This window comes from Phoca vitulina, unplaced genomic scaffold (genome assembly GCF_004348235.1).
Source record: "Phoca vitulina isolate PV1807 unplaced genomic scaffold, GSC_HSeal_1.0 scaffold26, whole genome shotgun sequence".
Lineage (NCBI taxonomy): Eukaryota > Metazoa > Chordata > Mammalia > Carnivora > Phocidae > Phoca > Phoca vitulina.
The window spans coordinates 11,255,344-11,277,110 of NW_022589729.1; positions in this window are offsets into that span (position 1 = coordinate 11,255,344).

A 21,767-nucleotide genomic window follows, 5' to 3' on the forward strand; every position below is an offset into this window, starting at 1 on the left:
ATTTAAATTATGTGCGTGTGTGTATGTGTGTGTGTGTGTACAACCACACAAATATCAAAGGCAATATCTAAATATATCTTTAATTCTTAGCTTGCTCTTTCTTCTCTCCATTTTTAATAGCCTTTTTAATCAGATCAATTTGTTTATCCCAACCCTTTTGTTTTTACATTTCCCCCTCTTACTGTGTGTTTATACAATAAAACTAATATCTTAAACATATGAGTGTATATGTGTGTAGGTGTGCTATAGATAAGGAAAACAATAAAACAACAATACAAAGTGATTTCATTGAAAATAAAACATAGTGATTTAACAAAGTAAATTCTATAATAATAACCCTAAGATAAAATACCAGTGCATCAGTAAAATTCAAAAAGGAAGTATTTCTATTAAACTTATCCTGAATCTCTAAATATAAAAATGTACAAAAGCTGAGTTTCAAAAAGCATTCGCTTTTTATGGATATAATAATTGTGACTTGACTATATTGGCAAAGGAACTTTATGTTAACTGCATAAAAACAAAGCACTCTTAAATTTGCTTTACTCATTAATTTAAATTTGCATTAAGAAATTTACATGTATGCGATTTTCACCCTTGCTGTTTCTCTGCTTTAATTAGCTTAATTTAACGGGAATCTGTAGATAGGTCACAGCTCTCAAGTCTAATAAAATATAGTAAAATGGCTTTAATAGAAATTCATAAATTATCAGTGTTCTTCGGAGTAATACATAATTTATTTCTTGTCAATACCCAGCACATTTTGTAACATTCAAATAAATAGAAGAACTAACAGTGTTACATATAATATCCTTCTTAGCAAGATAACGGTGTTAGTTCTGAAAAAAAAAGAAAAAAATCTCCAAGACTGCAGTGCTGTGGGTACTATGGCATGCCATGTTCTACCCAAACACTGACGTAGCCTTCTTGGCCGCACTAACTCCTCCTTACCACAGGTTCTCCCTTGTTCCTTCCCTAGACTATTTTTTATAGCATGCATCTCCATCTGACATACATGTTTTGATTGTTTGTGTTTTGCTTGTCTCCCTACCTCCTCACACCCAAGCTGAAGAGGTATAGCGTTTCATCCTAATTCACTACTGTACCATTAAGGCTAAGAACAAGGCATGGTATAAGTAGGATTCAAAATTATTTAATGAAATAATAACCATTGTTAATACATGCCATTAAAAATCAAGGTAAAGTTACTAAAGTTGGGAAAATCTACACAATAAAAGCCTTTAAATGATCTTCAGCAAATGGACAGCCATCATAAAAGGGGTTTATACTTGTTCCAGTCATTCTTAAATCTTTGATTTTGCTTACTAACTAAATCAAAAGAATGTATCTGCTATTCAAAGAAAGATACATATTTTTAGATCAAAGGAACAATACGTGTGTCATTCAGAATTATTTGCAAATTATTAAAAACTTTCAACTAACGTTACAAAGGCTTAATTTAACCTGTTTAAAATATGATAATTGAAGTGGTTTATATATATAGGAAGTTAAAAGTTTGAAGTCAGGTAAGAATTGATATGGCTGAAAATGTTATAAAAATCATACTTTCATTTCAGTTTTCCTCTCTACCTTTCAAAATGATTTCTTTAGCAATTGGCTGCTAAAAGTTTTTGTGGGCTAAAACTTTCTTGCTCAAGTCCAGTGGGAAGAGAATATTTCACTCCTGGAAGTATAGTGAAGAAAGTAAAGATTTTTTTTCCCCAGACTTCAACATTAGCCATGGGTGAATTGGATTATATGACAGTCCCTGAGGCCTGGTGTTTAATTGAGACCTTGGCATTGAATCTGAGATTGGAATGAATGTCACTGAAATAGCTTTGTTTCAGACAAGAGAAGAGAGATTCCCCAAGAGATGTCCCCCAGGCATAGTTAGCATGGCAGATGTGGGATGAATGCTGGACAGCAAAAGCTTGTTGTGTGTGCTACAAAAGTTTAGTTTTCTTTTAGGTCCTTGGTTGTATGTCCTTCCTCACTGCCAATCAACAGGTGAAATTGTAGCTACTAATAATTTTGAGGGGATACAAACAGAAAAGGCAGTTCAGGAATTCTGACACAGTTTTCATTTTATTGCATTTCTCTTTCCTGTCTAGAATATAGTAAAAAGGGATGAGCAATTCTTGAAAAGTTTCCAGAAAGCAGCAGGAAAAATACTCAATGAGTAGAGAATAAGACTTGTGAGAAAGAATTAAAAGAATTTAAGCTATATAAGATCAATATTATGGTTAACTTAGTAATTTTAAGTTATAAAAGCATTAACTCTGCTAGCCCTGTTTATTCTGATTCTTCCATCTTAAATTTCTACTGACATGCTACTTGATAAGTACAGGCTGAATTCTAGTGTAGTACACATATCAAGTGATAATAATTACAATAATAAAAAGTTCAGTGTTTGAGCACTCAACCATCATTATTTTGCTAAGCACTTTATGTCCGTTAACTCATTTTATCACTGGAACAACTTTAGTTCATATAAAAAAATGAGTGTGAACAGTTTTAATACTTGCACAGATTCTGCAAGCTAGTGAATTTACAACAGCAGGATATGATGCCAAATCTTTCAGGCTGGAATAACTATGATACCTGTCATAATTCCTGGATGCTGCTCTCTGTCTAGGATGTTTATTGAATTTCTCAGATTCCCTATTGTTTTATTCTCAACCATCTTAGTCCACTGATCTTCCATTGACAATTTAATAAATGCTTATGGAGAGCAGTTACAATGTGCACAACTGTGGAGGATACTTAGTATCTAAGAAGGATAAGACAAGAAAAAGGTCACTGCCCTTAAGGAACCCATAGTTTGTTGGGAGAAAAGTTGAAAAAAATATAAAAATATAAATGAATATAAAAATATAAAAGTTGTGCTTAAAGACATCAGAGTGCTAACTAGGTAACAGGAAAAAAGCAAGACATCTCTAAGGGAAAAAATAACATTATTTTGATTTCAAGTTCTACACATTTTCATATGGAAAAAGTGGCACTCATGATAAGGCATACAATGGAGAGCAAAAACAATCATTAAAAATAACAATAAATGCAACCTCATAAGTTGCATTTAAGATAAATAAGAAAACAGACACAGGTGAATATCTTCAAATATCTGAATAGAAATCACATTACTATATTTAATGAAAAGAAATATATAATATTGACGATTTCAAAAAGCCAGTGGGAAAAAGAAATGAAAGATAAAGTATCTAAAACTGTAACTAAACTTAAGATCTAAATGTATGAAGTTAGCAGTAGGTTTTAAGTAGCTGAAGAATGATTTAGGTACCTGTGACATAGGTCAGGAAAAGAGAATTAGAATGAAGCATAAACAGGAAGGAAGGCAAGCAAGGGGAGGAAGGAACTATGGGTGTAGTTTCAATAAAAGTCCAGCCTAACACAAAGGGAGCTCTGGGAAATAGGCTTTCATATTTGTACACTAGTTATTCATGCACCAAGAGCTATGTAGTCAAAAGGAGTCATAGTGAGGTATGAAAACTCCCAGACTCCAGGTGTAGATGCAGACAAAACGGCTCCAGGAGCAGAGGGCTATCTGTTGACAGTTGTAGTAATTGAAAATAAAAACCCACCAAAGCTTGATGAAAGGAGTATGGAAATACATAAGGGATAGAAAGGCAAACAGGGGAAATATCAACAATGATTGTTAAAAAATAGATGTCAGCTTGAGAAAAAGCATGGTAAAATCATCCCATTCAAAGAGAAAGGGACAATCTCTAGGCAACCAGAATGAGAAAACAGTTGACAAGATGAAAGCAAAAGTTCAGAGGAGAGGGTAACTGGCAGATAATGAAAATGCTCTTGGTTTGGTAAATGATAGGCAAGAACTTTTGGTACAGTTTCTGTAATTCTTGCATACCCAGACTTTTAAATATCAATGAAATTCACCAATGAATTTCAAGAACAGATTTAGCTCCCAATACACCTCTTTATTGTTTCCTATACTCTGTGCCTAGAGCTATTGAGAATTGAGGAAATTATATATATTTACATATATATAATACCCTGAGGTAATGAAATCACTTAATTATACACAATATATAGATCAGCAAGCAGAATCAATCAATCAGAAATTAATTGTGTTAAGGCATGGTTAAGTGCAGAAAATAGTTCTTGTCCTCAAGTGATTCATATCATTGTAAGGCAAATCAGCCAATTTATATTATAATGAATAAATAATAACATTTCAAGTAACAAATAGTGCCTTAAAAACATAATAAACAGCACAGACAATGTGATAAACAATGACTAAGAGAGAATGTTTAGTGGCAGCAGGACTTGTGACTTTGCCCTAACAAAACTTCTCTTGTGTAGCCCTCTCCCCACCTACTCATTCTCTACGCCTGATCTTTAGTCTTCCAGGTGAGTTTGTGAGCTTCATAAAATATGTTTATGATAAATTCCTGTCCTTGCTAAAGTTAACTAAAATATCTTAAAGCAATCTTGACCAAAAAATAAACCAACCAAACAAAAACAAACAACAAAAATAGTAATCAGTGGATAATAGTGCGAGTAAAATATTAAATATCTGAAACTGTAATATTCAGTTTCAGGAATTTCAAGGGAAAATGTAGTCTGTGTGCATTTGTGTGTGTGCCATGACCTGAATAAGTTGTTCTTTCTAAGAATAATGAAAACACAAGGAATAAATTTTTAAAAAGCAAATATAAATGGTAAATTAGAAATTAGGAAATTAGGAAATAAAATTAGAAAAGTAATAATTAGAAGAGATAATTCTTTAGGAAAAAATGTATGTAGCTCAATGCAATACATAATACATATGCAATACATAATAATATAATAATAACAAGATTAACCAAATATAAAAAGAAGTTAACAGAAACCTGTGACAGTACTTTGCCCAACTTTTTCAGATCATTTTGGCAGGGTGACATCAGCAAAATGGCAGAGCAAAGAGCTCCCAAAGTTCTTCTCCATTAAAAGAACAGGAAAACTAGCCAAAAAAAAAAAATCAGTTTTTTTAGAATTCTGAAAATTAACCAACCATTGACAAGAGTCCCAAGAGTGGTTTTTCAAGAAAAATTATGGAATCTCAGTAAGAACAGTGGGTTTTAGGATATTTTAATTTGCCTCACTTCCAACTCTCCCACCACAACTCTGTGGCATTCTTGACAGCCAAAAGCTAAACTCATGATGATGAAACAGCAGTCTGACAACCCTGGGGTAGGGGCAGATTGGAATTGGAGTCTTCATGGCCCCATTCCAGAGAATTTTTATTCCCTGGAAGACTTGACTTGCAAAGGTGCCTTTATTTGAACAGACTTGGAGCTTACCGAGTGCACCTTTTCCCTGGGTCATTTGTCAAAAGCAATCAGAGGGAAATGTTGAATATTTCAGCTACCTGAGATGATGGGTAACAGTTGTGGCACACAATAGGGTAACTAGAAAGTTTTAAAGGAAAAGCTGGGAAGTGAGATACCTATGGAAGGCTTTGTAAGGCTTCAGCATATTCCTGAGAATCTCGAAGGCCACATGGATGAGTAGTGCTGTGTGCATGCCCAAGCTGGGCATATTTAGAAAAGGCTTGAAAAGGCTCCAAACTCTTTGGCTAACCATGAGGCTCTGCACAAACAGCAAGTGAAGGCTGACTAGGGGTGGTAAACTGCTTGGGTGAGTGTTGAAGGTGAGTCTTAATATGTAGAGACCCTTGACAATGAACAGGGAACTTAACTGATTTAGGTATCTAAAAAATTTTTGTCCAGTCATTAACAGACCACGAAGCTAATTTAACAGACTTTAGTGGTCGCATACACCAGAGAAGACAGGCCTTACATAATTATTTCAAAAAAGTTACTAAACAAACAACAAACAGAAACCAAAACAAATCATGGGAGGTGAGAGAATGTGATTAATGAAGTTGCCATATTATATTACTTAAAACATCCAATTTTTAACCAAAACATATAAGACATGTGAAGAAACAAGAAGTGGTGGCCTCTAAGCAGAAATACATATATAAATAATACAGTGTATAGGAATTGTCTTGGAGGAGGCCCAGATGTAGACTTTCTAAACAAAGGTTTCAAAGTAGTGATTTTAAATATGTTCAGAAGAAAAAAAGGAAACAATGTCTAAAGAACTAAAGGAAAATATGAGAACAAGGTCTCACCAAATATAGAAGATTAGTAAAGATAATGAAATTATAATATAAAATAGAAAGTCTGGAATTGAAATGATAAATTTATTAGAAAGGCTCAACAGAGGATTTATAAGAATCAGCAAAATTTAAGATATATTCATTGAGTTATCCAGGCTGAGGAACAGAAAGAAATAAGAATGAAGTAAATGAGTAAAATGAACAAAACTTAAGAGATAATGGGGACACAATCAAGTATGCCAGCATAGGGAGAAGGGGAGTCCTAGAGAGGTGAGAGAGAAAGATGTAGAAAAATAGTGAATGAATAGTAGCAGAAAACTTCCCAAATTTGATGAAAAATTAATCTATACATCCAAGATTGTCAACCAACTCCAAGTCAAATAAATTCAAAGATATTCACTCTCAGACACATTGTAATCGAATTATCAAAAGCAAAAAGCAGAGAATCATGAAGAGGCAAAGGAGAGGTGATTTATCTCACAAGGGATTCAAAATAATTACCAGTTGTTTTAAGAAACCACGAAAGCCAGAAAGCAGTGAGATGACATATTCAAAGTGCCAAAAGACTGTCGGTCAAGAAGTCTATAACCAATAATATTCTCTTCCTAAAATAAAGGAAAACTTAAGACATTCTCAGATATCAAAAAACTGAGAGAATGTGTCAGTGGCAGACGGATGAACTAAAAATAAAAGGAGTACGTCATACTGAAATGAAATGACACTGGATGGCAACTTGAGTCAGAAGGTCAGAGTGTTCAATCATGCAGAGGGCTTTTTGAAGATGCTAGGTTTATGATTCATGGATCTCCTCAGTCATCAAAGAAGTTAGTAACAGAGATGTGATTATAGAAATCTCTATGGAGGAGACAGTTGTCTACAGGGTGAATCCCCATGTTATGCCCAGAAGACAGACAATTTGAGAATTAATAATATGAGCGAAAAAACTGCTAAGTGGAATGAAAGGTATAGAGTATGAAATGCAAGAAGACAACTGGACTCCCTGAATTCTAAACACAAGAAGCAGACTGGTAATACTGCTCAGCTTCAAGTATATGGTACCTTTCATGAAGAAGAAAGGGTGGCTTAGGGAGTAGAGCTGTGAACCTAAAAGACAGGAGCTGGAAGCCACAGAAAATTCTTCCAGAACTTGGAAAATAATGGCGTTTTTCTGGTTGGAAATTATGAACATCTATAACTGTTATCATGTTCCTGCCCCACCAAGTATTTTGGGAACAGGTAGCTTACTTTCTAGTTTCATAAGTGGACAGAGAGGAATTCTCCCTCAGGATGGATTACAGCCATACATAATTCCATCCTCATCCATAGGTAATTAGATGATTTAGATGGGGAGATTAGGAACCTTAATCTGATAAAGCTTAGATAGGATTTTCCGTGTGTGTTGATGGTGCAATAGGATGACACTTTTGTGGACTTTGGAATGGTGTAAGTATGTTTTGCATGTGAGGTGAATGTGAATTTTGGGGAATTGGAGGGCAGACTGTATTAGGCTCAATAATGGTCTCCCTGATAGGTATTTATTTCCTAATCTCCCAAGTCGGTGAATATATTGCCTTACATGGTGTTACAAAGAAAACCACAGGCCCAAAATGGTGTCACTTCGAGTTCCCAAACTGATGCTCACTATGTATTCTAATTGCAGTTTCAATCTCTCACAGAAATGTAGTCTTAACCCATCAGCCATACCAATGAGTCTTCCACCTGCACACTCTCCATCCCCCAAAGAAGGATGAGGTAATCTGCATGATAAGACCCCCCCTTAGTTTTTCCCCTACATTGAGGAAGACTAGTCTTTTCAGCAAATTGTACTGTGGCAACAGGATATCTACCTACAAAAAAAAAAAAAAAATGAAGTTTGTCTCCTACCTCACATTATATACAAAATTAATTCACAGTGGACCACTTAAACATAAAAGGTAAAACTATAAAACTCTTAGAAAAATACACAGGTATAACTTTTCATGACCTTGTAATTGTCAATGGCTTCTTGGATATGATACGAAAGTACATCAACCAACAGATAGATGATAGATAGATAGATAAAGTAAGCTTTATTAATATTTAAAGTGTTTGTACTTCAAATGATGGTAACCATTAAGTAAAACAACACCCATAGAATGGGAAAAATATTTGCAAAATCTTATATCTGATAAAGATCTAGTATGTAGAATGTATAAAGAATTTTTACAACTCAAAACAATAATAAAAACAAATATACCAATTTTAAAAAGTGGGTACAAGATTTTAATGGACAATTTTCTAAGGAAGATATACCAATAACCAATATACATATGGAAAATGGCTCAAAATCATTAGTCACCAGGGAAATGCAAATCAAAGCCACAATGAGATATCATTTCATACCCACTAGAGTTGCTATAATCACAAAGAGATAATTACAAGTGTTAGCAAGGCTGTAGGGAAATTGGAACCCTCATACATTTCTGTTTGGTATGTAAAAATGGCGTAGCTGCTTTGGAAAAAAAAAATATGGTTTCTCTAAAATTTAAACATAGTCTGGTCTGAGCATGTAAGGTACTTAGCAGACATCACCCCCCTCTTTACAACAAGAAAAAAAGCAGAAGAAATTGAAAATTAACTTTTCTTAGAGTATTAGAGAATTGAGGTCGCAAGGCACATTTCTGTCCCCCAAAATGGAGAGATAGGCAAGTACCGAGAATCACAGTTTACCAGAAAAGAAACCCGAGAACAGGAACCACTGCTAGATCCAAATCTGTGATAGGAAAACTTAAACGACAGTTGAAAAATTGCTGGATGCTCATTTCTGACACACTTGTCAGTTAAAAATTCTGGAGGACCCATTCTTAGAGGAGCCCCCACATCTTAGTGAATTTCATCTCTAGAAGCCATACCAGGATCTCACAGTTCAGATCAGAGAAAAATCCCCTCATGCTTCCAGCAGTGGGAGGGGAAATGTGTTATTTTGAAATATGTTAAAACATTCTGTTCTCCCTAACAAGGTCTGCCCTCAAGGAAAACTGTTTTTACCAGAGCCCAACCAACCCAGGTTACCAGAATATAACTGGTCTGGGGAAGGAAAATATCTGACTTCAGCTCCCTCTTGCTTTCCTGTCTTACCTAAATCCAAAAACCTGAGACATACTTGCCAGGAACAGAGGCTCACTGAAATTCCTAATCATAGGACGTAGAATGCTTGCCCCCCCCACACATGTACCTCACCACCACATCAGTTGGAATCCATTGTATAATAACAGGGACTACAACATGATGATCTGCATGTCTTAGGTCCTATTTAAAAGAAATCTCTAGGGGAGACAAAAATAAGAACCCTAGAGCAACTTACAGACTTGACATCTACAGCTATACCAAACAGTAAATATAACCTAACTCTTAGTCATATAAACATAAAACCTCTCACTAAAGGTATGTATAGCTCAGTTCCTTTTACCCAATAGAATATGTCCAGCTTACAACAAAAAATCACAGGGCATAGAAAAAGACAAAAAAAAAAAAAAAAAAGTTTGAAGAGACGGAGGAAGCACCAGAACCAGACTCAGACATGGAAGATATTTTGGAAAAGTTAAATATAAAGTTCAAATATGACTCAGTAATACCTCTCTTAAGTATAAAGAAAATTAAAAACATATTCACAGAAAAACTTGTACAGGAATTCTTACAGCATCATTATTCTTATAGTCAAGAAGTGGAAAGAACCTAAATGTCCATCAACTGATGAATTGATAAACAAAATTGGCATGTAATGATATTGACATAGAAAGGAATGAAGTACTGATTCATGCTACAACATAGTGAGTCATAAAGATACTATTCTTAGTAAAAAAGACAGAAACATAAGGCCACGTATTGTATGATTATACTTCAATTTATAACTCAATGTCCATACTAAAATTCATGGAGGTAAAAAGTGTATTAGTGGTTGTCAGGGGCTCGGGGAAGGAGAAATGGGAGTGACTGTTGAAAGATGTGGAGTGTCTTTTTTGGGTGATGAAAATATTCTGAAACCAGATACTGGTGGTGGTTGCGTATTTTTGTTAATATTGTACAAATCACTTAATGTTATACTTAAAAGGGTTGAATTTTATGGTTTGTGAATTAATCTCAAAATACTGTAGTACCTACTATATTTATATAATAAATCTTTTGAGGACAAAAATTGCTTTCTCTCTGACTAAGCATTTCTTAATACTGAATATTAAGATACTAAGAATACTAATACTAACATGAATAATTTCTTAGATTGAGTGACTTAATATATAAGAACATATTTCTTGCTATGGTGAGCGCTGTGAATTGTGTGAGACTGTTGAATCACAGACCTGTACCTCTGAAACAAATAATACATTATGTGTTAAAAAAAAAAGAAGATAGCAGGAAGGGAAAAATGACGGGGGGGAATCAGAGGGGGAGACGAACCATGAGAGACTATGGACTCTGAGAAACAAACTGAGGGTTCTAGAGGGGAGGGGGGTGGGGGGATGGGTTAGCCTGGTGATGGGTATTAAAGAGGGCACGTTCTGCATGGAGCACTGGGTGTTATATGCAAACAATGAATCATGGAACACTACATCAAAAACTAATGGTGTAATGTATGGTGATTAACATAACATAATAAAAAAACATATTTCTTTATAGTCTAAATAGTCTCTGAAATTTACAACACTACTATCAAAGTTAAAAATAGAATATTTTTTAATTGATAAACTATCTTCAAATATATCTAAGATAGGACAGACTTATGCAGAGCCTGTCAATTTTTATGTGGTGAAAATTGATATAAAATAGAGAGTAAAATAAAGCTAAATGGCCACATGATACCAAACACATAGGTACATAATAGTTGGAGTAAAGACCTAAGTGTGAAAAAAAGTTGTGAATCTAACAGAAGACATATGTAAACTCGTTTTATATTTCATGGGCTAGGAAGTTTCCTCATCCTATATAAAAATTTCAAACCAGATGATGAAAAATAATAGGTTTGTTTACAATAATCTTAATCATTTCTATACAAAAGAATGCATAATTTTCCAAATTGATCAGTGATAACTGTGAGCTGACGATTTGCAGAGCTTTAGAATGACAAGGTATAAATATCTAGAATGTCCATAATCATTCATATATATTTATATATGATGTGTATTTTATATATGCATATTCATATTTATATATATTTATATATCATATATTCATATGTATTTATATGTGATATAAACTATGTTCACATATGAAATATATACATTGGTAATAATTTTGGTTAATTATTATAAAATTAGTATTTAAAATAATCATATAAGAAACAATTACAAATTAACTTCCAAAAGATAGGAAATGCAATGCAAAAATGGACAAAAAATTGCAGAGAACAAGACTATCAAATGAGATACTCAAAATTAATAGAAATCAGACAACTTTAAATTAAAATGAGGGACCACTATATGCTCCTCAGGTCCTGGCATCAAGGCACTTTGCCCCTCTCAAATTCCTTTGCCATCCTCCAATTGGGCATTAACAGCTCCCTTGATCTCCCATCTCAGCCCAACCCTAGAATAGCCAAATAGAAAGCTGAAATATCCCAACTAAGAGTGAGCATCGGGAAAGAGGAGTTCACATAGATGGTGAGTGGGAGGGGCGCCTGGGTGGCTCAGTTGGTTAAGCAACTGCCTTCGGCTCAGGTCATGATCCTGGAGTACCGGGATCGAGTCCCGCATCGGACTCTCCCTGCTCGGTGGGGAGTCTGATCCTCCCCCTCTCGTGCTCTCTGTCTCCCATTCTCTCTCTCAGATAAATAAATAAAAAATCTTAAAAAAAAAAAAAAAAAAAAAAGATGGTGAGTGGGAGTATAAGCTAATACTTAACATTTCACTTAGTGAAGCCATTCATTTAATGAATAAGGCATTTCACTTAGTGAAGTTTAGTATGTTTATGTTCTATGACCCAACCAGTAATCACATGTGCAAGGCATTAAAGTGTGGAATTACATGTCATGTATAAAGAATATAATCAATAAGTAAAATGTGTGGATGCCAGTTTATAATATTATGCAGCAAATAGAAGCAATAATTAATACGTATATAGAATAACATAATTACATATTTTTAAATAAGGTAATTTTTAAAAGTAAAAAAACAATGTACCATGTAGTATCATTCAAGTAAGTTAAAAACACATATATACAAATCATCCTTATTTTGAAAGTGTGCATATTCAAAGACATATGTCACACACACTAAAGTTGGTACGTGTATACAGAGAGGGAATGGGAACAGAGAGGGATAAATGGGGGGGAAACAACAAATAATTCCTAAGTGAGGAAGTCCTTGATAGGATCCATCATGAAAAAAATAAAAGCTGAGAACTGGGGAGAAAAAATCACAAATTTCTACAGGACAGATGAATAAAGGAAGGGAGGGAGGGAAAGAGGAAAAATGTAAAAATGGTAAAAGGAAGGAAGATTCTAGAATTTGTATTCAGTTATATCTATTTCCATGCCCTTACTGTCTTCTCACACTTTTCTTCAGGCCATATTGAGTCCATCAAAAGCCTTTTAGAAACATTCTTCACACTTTTCAGGTCCTTAGCCCTGTAAGTCCTTTAGTGCTTTAGATGAGCATAAAAGGCTTTTATCCTTTTTTTTACCCAATAGAAACACAAACTTTATGAAATGGGGCTTTACTGTCAATTTCCTCAAAAGTATATTAATTTAATAGACCTCTTTTCCACTTTTCTCTCTAAAGTGATACAGAAAACAAATTTCAAAAATAAGACTGCAGAATTTTAGACTTGATCATTTATAATCTGAATTAATATTATAATTATGGAGGGTAATTATTGTTAAATATATCTTATTGAAATTATTTATGCCTGTAGGAGTTCACCTTACTAAATAAAAATAGAGAATATAAAAATCAAATGCATACATACATGAATGAATAAATGAATGAATGAAAAATAAATGAATAAATAAGATAACTAAGAGAAACAAAACTGGTACCAAAAAAAGGAAAAAAAAGAAACAAAACTGGTACAACTATCACTTGTAACCAGAAATTGAGATTTTATTTGAATTTGAACCAATTTACATACCATTTACAGTATCATAAATTTGTGCTTCCTCCAGATGAGTGGTAACAAACTAGAGGCTCAGATACCCAATCCTCATTATGTTTAATCAGAACGGTTTTACTAACTTTCATCCAAGAGAATTCTTACATTAGTGTAAGAAATCTAAAGAACAAGAATACCAAATGCAATATGTCACACCAGAATATTTTCTTAATTTGTGGCATGAAGCATATTACATATATTTTTATATGTTTGGTAATAGTATTTTTCTTTCCAATGTGCACTGCGAGCCCCAAAATGAAGAAGAGATTGAGTGCAGCTCAATTTTGATAGATTTAATTTTCCAGAAAATTATTCAGTTCTTTAGGGGATAATATATCTTCCAATTAGAATTTATATATTTTTATTTATAACATTTTCTTTGTTTTTAGAATGGGTACACCAGAGAACAGACATTTTTAAAGTTAGAATTGGACTTCTTAAAATGTATCTATTTTTCACAGTTTAGGATTCTTTACTGGCCTTCACTAGAAATGACAGAATTCTTTTTTAAGACCTGAGAACTTCATCTGCTGGCACTCCTAAAGGGTTGACCCCTATGTGATCTGGCAGTGTCAGGCTGCTAAACTAGCTGGCTCCCACCGGGACTTGACTAATGTGACTCTCAGTGGCCTGGCAGCGTGATTTTGCCTTTCCCTGCTGTCACTCCTGACGATGCGAGTTCCTGCCCGAGTTTACCTGGTGAGGAAATGAAACGTAATGATGGAGTGAGAGTAATCTCAATGTCTCATCGCCTGTCAGTTGCCTGACAAAGTTGCTTGAACCGAAGATAGAGGTCTCTTCTGACTGTTCAGTTTCTGGGCATTCTAACCTGAACGAAGTGTATATAGTGCAGAAATCCAGAATTTACCAGACTTTTGGAATGAGAATGTGTAGCCAGACATCTTTCAGAAGAGACTTTTTGGGCTCCTAAATGGAGATGTTTTTAGGATTCTCTTTATTTAGTAAGGGTGTAGAAACTTGAGACCACAGATAGGAGTGAAGCCCCTCTTGGACCCAAGGGATTTCATGAGCATCTGAATGACGTATCAGGAGTACTGGTCAAGAACTGTAAATAACCTGAGCTAATATTTATTTTTCCTGAATACTATAGGAGACACATCATCAGGTTAAACTGAGCATCTGTTTCTTTCTTTCTCTGTGCTATACTTAAATTTGTTCAGACAGAACAAAAAAAATCTTAACACTGCCTATCATTTAAATTACTAGAGTGCTATAAACAATCCTTGCAATATAGACCTTTTACTTTTTTTCTGATTAGCTAAAACAGGGAAAATTTGTTTGGCTGATTGGTTCATTAACTTTCTCACAACTGGTTTTTCAAAGAACTTGGTTCTCAAAAATGTCTACAGATAACCTGATAAGTTATCTGGTTGTGATATATTCCTTTTACTCTCTATGCTTCTATACTCCTAGAGGTAGCTAAGGGTAATTTCATATTTGAGAACTGGATGGATTCTATCTAGTCAAACTAGTTAAGATAATAGAGAAATCCTGTTGGTCAGATATAAGAGCCCTTGAGCAGTTTGATATTTATTTAATTTTCCCTCTTGTCAGAAAAGCAGTTTATACTTACCACGAACAACTTTGTGTTCGTGGTAAGTATAGGCTTAAGTAATGTTGGCCTTTTCCAGCTTCTGAAGAATCTTTGTTAAATTCCTAAAATTCAGAAGTTAAATCCAAATTTGTCCTCTTGTGTCTGAAGAGAACCATGGGATTTAGAAGCATATTTTTTTTTTTTTTAAGATTTTATTTATTTATTTGAGACAGAGAGAATGAGAGAGAGAGAGCACATGAGAGGGGGGAGGGTCAGAGGGAGAAGCAGGCTCCCTGCTTAGCCCGATGCGGGACTCGATCCAGGGACTCCAGGATCATGACCTGAGCTGAAGGCAGTCGCTTAACCAACTGAGCCACCCAGGTGCCCGATTTAGAAGCATATTGGAAATCTATGAGGTCCATTGCCAAAGTATACTGGTCCATATTCAAAGCTATACCAAAAGTTTAGAAGTGTTTTTAAAATTCCTTTATGTGGTACCATGTCTGTTTACTTATGCTCATAAGCACCAATAAATTACTAGTTTGCCTTCTGGAATTTTAATTGTTATAACCTAATTCAATTATTGGAAGTGAAAAGCACCTCCCGCTCACACAACAGGGTACGTGAATAAATGTGTTGTAACCAGAAAAAAAAAAAAAAAGAAAAGCAGTTTATGATTAGTCTTATCCTAGTTCAAAAGAGTAAGCGGGGACCCCCAATTTTTTTGGACATTTCAGTCATAATTCCAGTTCCTTCTCTCAGCATATGTTTACTCCTTTGTATATTTCCTTTTGAGTGTTCAGTTAGTGCTATAACCACCTCATTAATATTTTCTTTTTTAAAAGATTTTTATTTATCTTTTTGAGAGAAAGAAAGTGAGAAGGAGTGGAGCAGGAGGGAGGGGCAGAGAGAGAAGCACCTCCCCAGTGAACAGGGAGCCCGACGCAAGGCTCCATCCCAGGACCCTGGGATCATGACCTAAGCCAAAGGGAGACCCTTGCTTAACTGACTGAGCCACCCAGGCGCCCCTCATTAATGTTTTTTACACTGAATTTCATTCCTATATTTCTTTCTCTAGTTCATTCATATTACTATATACTTTTTATTTCTCTATTTTTACATGGTGTTGTTTATTATTTGTTTTGTAGTTGATTTAAAAGAGGCACTTGCTTGTTTTTCCTTTTTTTTTTTTTTTTTTAGAGAGAGAGAGTGAGAGAGCTTATGGGAGTAGGGGAGTAGGGGCAGAGAAAGAGGGAGAGAGAGAATGTCAAGCAGACTCTCTGCTGAATGCAGAGCCCAACCCAGAGTTCAATCTCACGACCCTGAGATCATGACCTGAGCTGAAATCGAGGGCTGGATGCTTAACTGACTGAACCACTCAGGTGCCCCTTGTGTTTTTTTCCTTTTTTGATAACTTCATTTTTTTGTCTTTCATTTCCCTTTCGTCCATAACGATTCCATCTACTCTAATAACAATTCCATCTAGTCTCTTTCATTTTGTTGTATACTTTGTTTTCTACCTTGTTAAGTAAAATTAAGTATTTAAATCATTTAATTTTGAATTTTATTAATAAGTCCAGTAGTTTATCTATAACAACAGAATTGCTAGGTGGTACCTGGCTGGCTCAGTTGGTAGAGCCTGTGACTCTTGATCTTGGGATCATGAGTTCAAACCCCAAGTTGGGTACAGAGCTTATTTAAAAAAAAAAACAACAACGACAAAAAACCATGAAAAAATCTTCAACATCAGTAGCCATCAAGGAAATACAAATCAAAACCACAATGAGATGCCACCTTAAACCAGTTAGAATGGCAAAAATTAACAAGGCAGGAAACAACAAATGTTGGTGAGGATTTGGAGAAAGGGGAACCCTCTAACTGTTGGTGGGAATGCAACCTGGTGCAGCCACTCGGAAAACAGTAAGGAGGTTCCTCAAGATGTTAAAAATAGAGCTACCCTACGACCCAGCAATTGCACCACTAGGTATTTACCTCAAAAATACAGATGTAGTGAAAAGAAGGGGCACATGCACCTCAATGTGCATAGCAGCAATGTCCACAATAGCCAAACTGGAAGGAACCGAGATGCCCTTCAACAGATGAATGGATGAAGATGATATGGTTCGTGTATACAGTGGAATATTACTCAACCATCAGGATGAATACCTACCGTTTGCATCCACATGGATGGAACTGGAGGGGATTATGCTAAGTGAAATAAGTCAAGCAGAGAAAGACAATTGTCATATGGTTTCACTTATATGTGTAACATAAGGAATAGTGTGGAGGACCACAGGGGAAGGGAGGGAAAACTGAAGGGGAAGAAATCAGAGAGGGAGACAAACCATGAGAGACTCTGGACTCTGGGAAACAAACTGAGGGTTACAGAAGGGAGGGGGGTGGAGGGATGGGGTAACTGTGTGATGGGTATTAAGGAGGGCACATGTTGTGATGAGCACTGGGTGTTGTACGCAACTAATGAATTGTTGAACACTACATCAAAAACTAATGTTGGCTAATTGAACATAATAAAAAAATTAAAAACATAAAAATAAAAATAAAAGTAAATTTTAAAAAAGAACAGGATTGCTATGTATTAGAAATTGCATAAAATTTAATTAGAAGTGCATTTATTTAAAAATAATATGTATATTTGTGTATATGTACACTTATATGTATATATATACACTATATTCAAGTTAGATACCTAAATTTGTACAGTCCGTGATATAATAATAGCTGATATTTTGTAGTGCTCACTGTTTATATTTTACTATTCTTTAAATTTTATTAAATTTTGGAGTCTTACTTAATATGGATCTATAAGATCAACCTTATTAATTCATTTGCATACATACTAATTTATGACATATTTGTGAGTGTTTAGGTTGTTTCAATTATTTTGTCATTAACAAAAATATTTCAATAAATATTCTTAAACAGTATTTTATAGCTGCATGGTCAAATATGGTAGCCACTGGCCCATTAAATTTAAATTTGATTTATTAAAAAATAAAACTAAAAATCCAGTTTTCAGTGCAGTAGCTACATTTCAAATGCTCAAAAACCACATCTTACTGGAAGCTAACATATGACACAGAAAAGACACAAATTTCCATTAATCTGAAAGTTCTATTTGCCAGTGCTGATTATGCATTCTTGCAAGTGATATTATTTGAAAGCTAATAACTACATTTTTTATTTTATTATGTTATGTTAGTCACCATACAATACATCATTAGTATTTGATGTGGTGATCCACGATCCATTGTAATAACTGTACATTTTAAATTCATATGCATTCAAATCAAAATGATTGCAGAATTTAACAGTCACACTGACAGTGTGTGAAAGTATCTAATTTTCATCAACATCAATTATCTTTAAAATAAAATAATTCCTCAAAGTAATAGGAAAAGTGGTTTCTATTTACTATGGTTTTTATTCATTTGATTATCAGCGAGTTCATCAACTTATATTTGTTGAAATTTATATTTCTGATTCTTTAAATTCCTTAAATTATCTCTTTATACTATATAGTCCATTGGATATATTCTCATAAACATAGATTAATAAATGTGCAGGCATGCAGATACTTCCTTGATTCTATTCATGTCTATGTACATTTTTCAATATTTTTCTAGAACCATGAGTAAATTTGTTTATACCATCCCTGAGTTTCCCTTGCTCCATAGTATTTTTAACACAGTACTCATACTGTTTTTCTCCACATTCATCCCCAGTATGGGAAGATCTCTCTAGCTCTTACTAGGTAGGATGAGGGAATTGACCTTGAATTCTACTTCCTGTTGACTGGCACTGTTCCCAAATTCTATTTTCAAATCTGTAACAGAAGGGAAGGTGGATGTGCACAGTTCCCGGTCCAATTCCCAATTTCTGGCAGTTCTTCATCTTCTGGCCCAGCTCTACTTTGATTAAGTGTTTTTCTGAATGTTGTTTCCAGGTTTTCTGGTATCGAGCCAAAGAGCTGAGCCAGTGTTGTACTCTGAGGATTACATTATCAGCCAGCTCTGCTACCAGGTTATGTTTTCTTTGCCCTTACTTACAGCAATTTGCCCGTGGGAGGTACCACTCTCCTCACAATGCACTTTGCCATCACCTGATTTTTCCTATGCTCTTCCAGTTAGTAGCAGTGATTTGAAATTTCTGTCTCAGAGAATGGCTTCAAAACAGTGTTTTAAGAGGATCTCTGCTTGTCAGAGGTTCTGCATCTTGGAGTACGTTGATCAATGGTGGTAAAATTAGGAAGCATCTTCTTACTTCTAAGATAAGCTTTTAGAAGATTAGGAATTCAATCTATGAATTGAAGCCTGACTGTGTATCTTTCCACTTTTCCTGCATCTAACTGTAGCTATCTTATCTCATACTAGTTTCAATTCCTACAAGACACTAATATTAGGTTATCTGTCAGAATTACTATAGAAGGTTGCTAAGGGTTTTAAAATATTTCACTGTATCTCCAACAGTATTTAATGAATAGCTGTGGGAGGCTCTCTTGGGGGCTGCAAGCCAGCTGTCATTTTGAACCAGAAATCTCTGATCATAAAATTTCAAAAATAATATCTTTTACTATAGCTGACAGTAAATACTGATATAGCTATCATTGAAGCTGTTCTGCAAGGCAGAGATTTATTTTAAAATGAATTTGGTATGCCCAAATTCCTCTTCAATTACATAAGTCAAGGGATTGTTTTGAAGTATGTTAATTTTAAGGGTTCTTATTTTAAAAAAGCAATATGAGAGAATACCTTTGTGAAAAAAAAAACGAGTTTCTGAAAATATCTTTAAAAAAATAAGTGAATATACTGGGACAGTCATATATTCTATACTCTTTGCATTTTTAATAGAATATTTTAAACAGAATGATTTACATTATTAACTGCACATAATCTTTTTTGTTACCAAATGTCTTTATCAATTGAATTGTCTTAGTTTCATACTATAGTTCTTTATTTGTTCAAGTATGTCTGTGTCTAAGAAACGTAATAAATAGAAGTCACGTATTTTATTGCCCTGTAGAATATATTTTGAAAATTTCCAGGTGTGTTGTGCAAATCTACCTTTAAAAATAATTTTAACAGTAAGCAAATTGCATTGTTTTGAGAAGAAGAGGTACTTAGCTCTCTTTTTCAGAAGTGAATGTGGTTTATGAAGTACAAAGGTTTTTTTTTCTCCATAAAAATAGAACCAGTCTTTCTCTCAAGTGCAAAATGTCTAGATGTTGCAGCAATAGAGAATCAAGAGTACAACTCCTCTGATAGAAAATACTCATTTTATTTCTCATCTGCAGTGACAGTAGTAATGAGGGAAACTGGCACTTCTTATAGTCAGATTCTTTCACATTTTTTGTAATTAGAATATATGTTTATAATTCATCTTTACACATTAAAAAAACTGATAGCAGTATATAAAAATTAACATGTGGTAGAAAATAATAATAGCTCTCATATTTTTATGTGTTTAATATGCCAGAAACTTTAGAAGGCACTCTTAACAAATTATCTCATACGTTCTTCTCAAACATTCTGCAAAGGAAGAGATTGATAGTTTTTGTTGTTGTTGTTGGTTTTTTTGGGTGTGGTAGCTTAGAGGCAGATAACCTTCGAGTGATTTGCCAGGATTACAGAATAAATGTCAAGCTGTATTCTATAAAGTTAGTTCTCAAGAGACATTAGCTGTTTGAATCCCTGCAATTAAGTGCTTTAAAATTTATAGAAATATTATAAAAGTATGTAAAATACTGTTAAAAATAAAAGTCTATTTTATCATAACTGACTCTGTATGAGACAGTATTTCCAGAAAATTTTGTGGTTTTATTTTTCAATGCCACCCAAATTTTCAAAGTTTCTTTTTGCTTGTGCTAGAGACTTAGGTGCTTATTTATGCAATTTGATCATCTATCTTGTAGAATAAATAAATGGAAAATATCGAGAGTCACTAGTGAAATTGTGGCATTAGTCTATAGAAAATTTATTTCTAATTTAGATTGATAATTGCATAGGTCAACTCTGTTGATATATAAACCAATAATATGTCTAAAAATGAAATAAGGATGGATATCGCTTAAGGTTTAGAGTCCAACAGAGTACTTTTGTAATTGTGACTCCAAATCAGCCAAAAATTATCAAAATAGATTATCTTTAAGTATGGTTGTATTTTAATACCTTTTTATGTAGTATACAGTAAAATGATATTTATATATTTTTAAAAAAGGGTTTTATTCAAAATAATAATCTCCATTTATTGAATTTTCTGTTCTAGGTCCTGATCAAGTTTCTCTAGTTTAACAATTATATATACACAGTTTTATGCTAATGAGGAACTTTTTGTAATGGTAGCTCCTTTAGGCTATTAACCCAGAATTCTCAGTATGTTAACACAAGAAATGTGTATTTTTGCTATATGCCATACAGGGATTATTTCTTAAACTTCTTTTCCTTCACTTAATTAAATCCACAATTGCTTCTTCTTTTTTTTTTTTTTTTTTAATAAGGTATACTTTATGGCTCTCTAGTTACTCCTTTTACACATTCTTCCCTATCTAGATTTCCTTCCTTCCTTCTTCCTTCCTTCCTTTCCTTCCTCTCTCTCCTTCTTCCTCCTTCCCTCTTCCTCCCTCCCTCCACCCCTCTCTTTCTTTCTTTCTTTCTTTCTTTCTTTCTTTCTTTCTTTCTTTCTTTCTTTCTTTCTTTCGTTTTTGCACAAAGAAAACTTTATTTGCAGCAAATAAGATCATGGGATATAACCTCCAAAGCTGTGACTCTCTGAGCAAGGGTGGATGGGTTCCTTTTATTTAGGGTTAGGATGAATATTTCAATTGGGAAGTCTTGCCATCATATATAGAGGTGGGCATAAGGTAGCACATGCACCTTAAGGAAACATGTCTATATACACATTGTATGTTATGTAAATGAGACTTGTGCT